Below are 6708 nucleotides of genomic sequence, written 5' to 3'. Positions count from 1 at the left end.
TCTAGAATAGATAAATTCATGGAGACAGAAAGTAAATCAGAGGTTCCCAGGGGAGGAGGAAGAGAGAATGGAGATTTTTCCTTTTTTTTTCTTTTGTAATTGAGATTTTATTGGTTGTGTTGAGGATCAGTATAGACATTTTCAATTTGTACACAATTCTTAACATACATACTGAAAATCTAAAAAGCCATTTATTTTCATTCTTTTTAAAACAGTTATTCCAGTGACTTTCCAGCTTAAAATTTGGAGGCAAATTTTCCCTAAGAGGATATCAAGTACCAGTATCTTCAAATGTTGATAAGCTGTTACGTAAGTCCCACCAATTCACAATTTATTATCATACTCAAATTTTCAATCTTTCATAGCACATTAACAAAGTTATTAGGAAAACAGGACTCCCATGACCAAAGATGTTACAGAGTGTACGCAACTCCGACAGGGAGAGCCATGATCGAGGAGTGGTTTTCTTTAGGAAACAAGTCTACTGAAAAACAACATGGGAATAGAAGTAATTTAAAATGTTCAAGACGTTAAATGCAGGCCTGGGACTCCACATCGCCATTCAGTTGCTCTGTATTGTAGAATATAAAAACCAACCCCCCGTCCATGGAATGTTAAACTGACACCCAAGACAGTCAAAGCCTCCCATAACTGAATATCCCACACTATTTTCTGGTTGTACCCAAAAATAACCAGTGAATGATTTCACCTCTTAAAAAAAAGCATTTACACTTATAAAATGGGATGAGGTGGGATTCTCTCCTTCTTAAAAATGTTTCCAGAGCTACTAAAACATGTGCATTTACAAAAGAGTTGATAAAAATATTCCTCTGGATTGTACAAGAAGGGAGACAGGGACCACTGATAGGACATGGTATAGACATTAATCAGACTTGGCTTTTTTCTCTCCTGCTTCATCAGAGGCTGGACTCTCTTCAGTTTTAGTTTCTCCATTTTCTGCAGGTAAATCTGCTTTAGTTTCTTGGTTAGCCGCTTCGGCCTGTTTTCCTTTTGCTCCCCTTTTCCCTTTTGGTTGCACTTTTTTGTCTGAAGATTTATCCTTCGCTGCTGCCTTTTTGGGCTTCGTTTCCACTTTCGCAGGAGCAGGTTTTGCTGACAGCGTTGCAGATCGCCTCTTGGGCTCTTCCTTCACGCCGCCTTCACCGAACTGACCTTCCTCTTGGACATCTTGGCGCCAGGGAGGGCGCGAGCCAGGTGCCCGGGGCGCGGCGCCGAGCGCCTTCGCGAAGCTGGGCTGCCCGCTGCCCTCGCTCCCGCTGCCGAGCTCCTGAGACCAGCGGCCGGGGCGGTGGGAGAACCCTGGAGATTTTTCTTAAGGGATACAGAGTTTCTGTTCACAGTAATGGAAGAATTTTGGAAATAGTGGCAACAGTTGGGCAATATTGTGAGTGTAATTAATGCCACTAAATTGCACATTTAAAAAAAAAGGTTAAAATGGCATATTTTATGTTGTAAATATTTTACTACAATTAAAAAAAAAAGTCATGAGGATGCGGGGTGAGAATTCTCAGCACTATTGGTGCAGGACTGAACTGGCTCCTCCAAGCATGGGGGCCAGGCCTGCTGAAATTACTGTATCTTTAGTTTGGTTCACTTCCTTTGTGAGAAACAAACAAGCGTGTAAGAAGGAAAAAAGGACATGGTTCTCTGTACTCTCTCTCATCTTGACTTGCAAGGGGAGAGATCACACTGTGATTATCAGGAAATGTAATTAAAAGGGATGGGGAGATGACTGCCTGGCAGGGTTTCCCTTTAAGACATGTCAGTGCTACTCCGTGTTTATCTCTGGTTAAAAATGATAGCCGCGCCCACGCATTATGCAGTTAAGCGGAGTCTTGTGCCATGTGCGGATCCATATCTGAGGGTGTGGTTATTTTTTGGGTGGGGGAGGATTCCCCAGACAGAAGGAAATTCCCTATTGGACAACTGGAGATCGCTCAAGGTCAGGAGTTCAAGACCAGCCTGAGCAAGAGCGAGACCCCATCTCTACTAAAAATAGAAAGAAATTAGCTGGATAACTAAAAATATATAGAAAAAATTAGCCGGGCATGGTGGCACATGCCTGTAGTCCCAGCTCCTTGAGAGGCTGAGGCAGGAGGATCACTTGATCCCAGGAGTTTGAGGTTGCTGTGAGCTAGGCTGATGCCACGGCACTCTAGCCCAGGCAACAGAGTGAGACTCTGTCTCAAAAAGAAGCCAGTCACAAAAGACCACATATTGCATTGACTCCACCTATGGGAAATGTCCAGGACAGGCAGAGTAGTTCGGTGGTTGCCTGGGGCTGGGGCATCAGGGGATGAAGGATGATAGCTAATGGGTCTGGAGTTTCTTTTCGCAGTGATGAAAATGTTTTAAAAATGGATGGTGACAATCATTGCACAATTCTGTGAATATACTAAACACCATTGGATTGTGCACTTTGAATGGGTGGATTGTATGGTATGTGAATTATATCTCAATAAAGCTCTTAACACACACACACACACACACACACACACACACACAAACACACAAAGTAAAGCAATTGAAAAGGTCTCCATGGCTGACTGGGTGTGAGGACTGAGGGGAAGTGGGGGTCCATGCCTATTTCTGAATCTGTCCTGATATGTGTGTAATTCCCTATGGCTTACCGTGTTCTAGTTCTTTAAAAAGTGGTTACTGGAATATCATTCCCAAAATGAACACATATGCATTGAATTAAACAAAACACAAAAATCTAAATTACAAAAGCCTGCATGCATTTTAAAAACCAATGATGAGTGATTTAAATTGCATTTGACAGATAATTTATTTAGAGATGTAGAGAGAAAATTACCCCTCTTGCATTACATTAATTTTTCACAGCTTTATTGAGGTATAATTCGCATATTATGTATTTCACACATTTAAAATGTATAATTCAATCATTGTTAGTCTATTCCACAGATGTACAACCATCACCACAATCAGCTTTAGAACATTTTATTCACCCCTAAAAGAAACCCCATAGCCTTTGGCAGTCACCCCTCGTCCCCCACCCATTTCCCCACCTCTAGGCACTAATCTCTTTCTGTTTGCATAGATTTGCCTATTCTGAGCATCTCACACAATGTCGTGGTTCATATGTGGTTCTTTGCGATTGACTTCTTCCTTGGCATAATGTTTTCAAGGTTCATCCACGTGGTAGCCTGTGTCAGTACTTTATCCCTTTTTGTTGATGAATAATACTCCATGTGTGGCTGGACCACACTTTATTTATCCATGCGTCAGTTGATGCAGCGGTCCCCAACCTTTTTGGCACCAGGGGCCAGTTTCATGGAAGACAGTTTTTCCATGGGTGGGGGTGGGGTGTTGGGGGGAGCTCTGTGGCCCAGTCACTAACAGGCCACGGACCAGACCGGTACCAGTCCGCAGCCCGGAGGCTGGTGATCACAAAAACCACATGTGATTGCATTTATGTGGAATGATGGACATTTGGGTTATTCCCACTTCTTGGCTATTATGAATAATGCTTCCATGAACATCCATGTACAAGTTTTTGTGTGGACATATGTTTTCAATTTTCTTGGTGTATACTTAGGAGTGAAATTGCTGGGTCATATGGTAGCTTCCTTTTGAGGAACTGCCAGAGTGTTTTCCAAACTGCCTGCACCATTTCACACTCCCACCAGCAGCGTGTGAGGGCTTCGATTTCTCTTCATTCTTGCCAACACTTGTTATCTTTTTTATCGCAGTCATCCCAGTGGGAACGAGGTGGTATCTCATTTCGGTGACAATTTACATGCTCCTGATGACTAATGGTGTTGCGCATCTTTTCGTGTGTCCGGTTTTACTTTTGAGTTATCTCTCTAACTCCCCTGCGCCTGCTTGTTTAGGCCTTGCCGTCTCTTCTCTGGTTTGCATGCCTCCTAACCGGTCTTTCCACAGTCCATGCCACTCCCTAAAATGCAATCTCAGACCGTGTCACTTTCTGCCTAAAACCTTGAATGGCTCCCTACTGCCTACAGGACGGAACCTGCACTTCTGAGTGTGGCATTCAAGACCCTTCGCAGTCTATCTCCGAGGTCCAGTGTAGTCGTCCTCTGCCTTTGCCCAGGCTGTTCCCTTTCCCGAAGTGTCCACTGGTCAGCGCTCACTTAGCCTTTGCAACCTAGCTCGAGTGGAATCCTCTGCGTGAAGCCGGCCTAATGTCACCTCCAGACAGAGCCCTCATGCTGCTCGACTCCAGGGAAGGTCATTCTCATGTCATCTAGAGTCAGCCAAATACAGCCCACATGAGCCACATCCAGCCCACCACTGTTTCTGTACGTTGCATGAACTAAGAATGGGATTTTCACATTTTTGAATGGCTGGAAATAATTAACAAGTAGATTCTAGACTTGGATAACTGTGGTAAATTTTTCAAACGTAGAATGCAGCCATGCTTCTTTGTTTACATAGTGTCTATTTGCTACTTTTGTTCTGCAACAGCAGAGTTGAAAAAGCGCTAGAGAGATGGTGTGGCCCACAAAGCATAGACTACTTACTATCTGGCCCTTTTCAGAAGAAGTTTGCAAAATGCTGGTCTAGCGAACAGTGCCCCGGAGTTGTGCAGCGTACAGTCTGTGTGCATGCACACCGGCAGCCCTGCCTGCAGGCTCCCCTGGAACTCTTCACACCTCTACCCTGCATTTATCATCCACTGTGATAATTTGTCTTCCTCTCCCACAGACCTTGTGCTCCAAAGCCTGAGACGGACTGATTCTTGCTCACCTTTGTATGCTCAGCGTATCGCCCAGGCTCTGGCACCGAGAAGGACCTCAGTAAGTGTCTGCGTCACTGTATTGAATCAAATATTTCCTGGATACTGAAGATGAGCTAATAAAACAGGATTAATGTAACTCCTAAGTAAAAATGACGGTACTACTGCTGACGAAATTACAGATCTGTGGTCTCTGACTTTAAAAGCATTCCACACTCCAACACAACTTGTTTGATTTGAGCCTCTCTTCTCCCAGAGAAGTGCTAATTGGCATATTTCATTGAATCAAATGAGAATCACTGTGGTTGGGGAAGATGGTGGACGTGCGTAGCGCCCCTCGCCGACTGGACACGGAGTTGGAGCGCGGAGTCCAGCCGCGGGAACGTGGTTCCAACAAGGGTAGGCTGATGCATAGGGATTCATCTGGCGTGACCGTGAGATCTTGGTGAAGAGGAAGCCTGAGAAGACTGTACAATAAGAATTCTGAAACTGTTACACGCAAGAAATATTTGTGGAATGCAGGGGACGGGCACCAGTTGAACCCACGCTTTGTGCTGGATACCATGAAAAGGAGGCATCGGTCCTCCCTCATCTCATTCGGTCCCCAAGAAAACCTATTCCCGACTAGGACACAGGCCCGGAGAGGTGATGGCACTTGTCCCACCTGCTCTGGCAGAGCAGGCCTTCAAGCCCAGGTCTCACTGGCCCCCTCCTCCACCAGCCTGCACCTGTGTGTCCACCATGCACTCAGTGAGTACTCCCAGAGCTTGCTCTTTCCATAAGGACGCCCGTGGGTCTTTTGCTGCTCTTGGTTTCTCTTTAGTTCCCTGAGAGTGATTTATTTTCCCCTGTAGGAGGAAAGTCCTAACCTCTTAACACAAGTTAGAAGGTCCTTCAAGAACTGTCCTGGGTTTCCCTCTTCAGTTTTGTCTTCTTATAATCTCCCCTCTTCCCCACCTAGACCTCCACGCCAGCCATACAAAACCTAAAGATGACTACTAAGGCGTATGGGGTGCTTACCACGTGCCAGGCATGGTTCTAAGCAATTACATCTATTTGGTTTCATTGAAAATTCCATGAAGGGGCCAGGCACCATGGCCTACACCTGTAATCCTAACACTTTGGGAGGTCAAGGCGGGACGATCACTTGAGGCCAGGAACTTTAGGCCAGGAGTTTGAGACCAGCCTGGGCAACATATTGAGACCCTGTCTCCACAAAAAATAGAAAATTAACCGGGTGTGGTAGCACATGCCTGTTTCCCAGCTATGAGGAGGCTGAGGCGGGAGGATCACTTGAGCCCAGAAGTTTGAGGTTGCAGTGAGCTATTATGATACGACTATGCTCTAGCCCGTACGACAAAACAAGACACTGGTCTGAAAATAAAAAATAAAATAAAATTCTTTGGAGGAGGTAAAATAATCAGTCCTATTTTATAGATCAAGAAGCTGAGACCAGAGAGATTGAATAATTTGCCTGAAGTCACACAGCCAGTAAGTGGTAGAGTTAGAATTTGAACCCAGGCAGTTTGACTTGAGAAACCATTAACCAATATGTTTCTTACCTCTTACGAATACCATTTCTTTTAGTTTCATCAGTGGGCCATCCTCTATCTGTCTTCCAGTCTTTGCACTTATAGTTCCCTCTTCCTAGTCCACTCTCCACCTTGCCTAACTCTACTCATTCTTCAGTGCTCAGCTAAAATATCACCTTCTCCGGGAAGCCTTCCTGGATTGCCTGGTCTGTTTGTTGCTCAGCTGTCACTCCACAGCTCCCTCTGCTTCCCTTCCATAGCACCTATCACCCCTGCTTGACAGAGCTGTTTACTAACCGGCCTGCCCTCACTAGGCTGTGGGCTCCATGAAGCCAGGGAACATGCATGTCAGGCTCATGTAAATTGTGTTCCCTGCTCTAACACTCAACTTGACCCAAACTAGATTCTGTTTTCCATTTTTTTTATTTTTTAGTT

At 45.0% G+C, this 6708-nt stretch overlaps 1 pseudogene; it reads right to left on the bottom strand.

Moving 5' to 3' along the window:
- Positions 1 to 883: 883 nt before the first annotated feature.
- LOC105818876 lies at positions 884 to 1188 on the bottom strand (annotated as a pseudogene).
- Between the last annotated feature and the right edge of the window lie 5520 nt (positions 1189 to 6708).

Source organism: Propithecus coquereli, unplaced genomic scaffold (assembly GCF_000956105.1).
Source record: "Propithecus coquereli isolate 6110/MARCELLA unplaced genomic scaffold, Pcoq_1.0 Scaffold458, whole genome shotgun sequence".
Lineage (NCBI taxonomy): Eukaryota > Metazoa > Chordata > Mammalia > Primates > Indriidae > Propithecus > Propithecus coquereli.
This window is presented reverse-complemented; position numbering and strand designations above follow the sequence as displayed.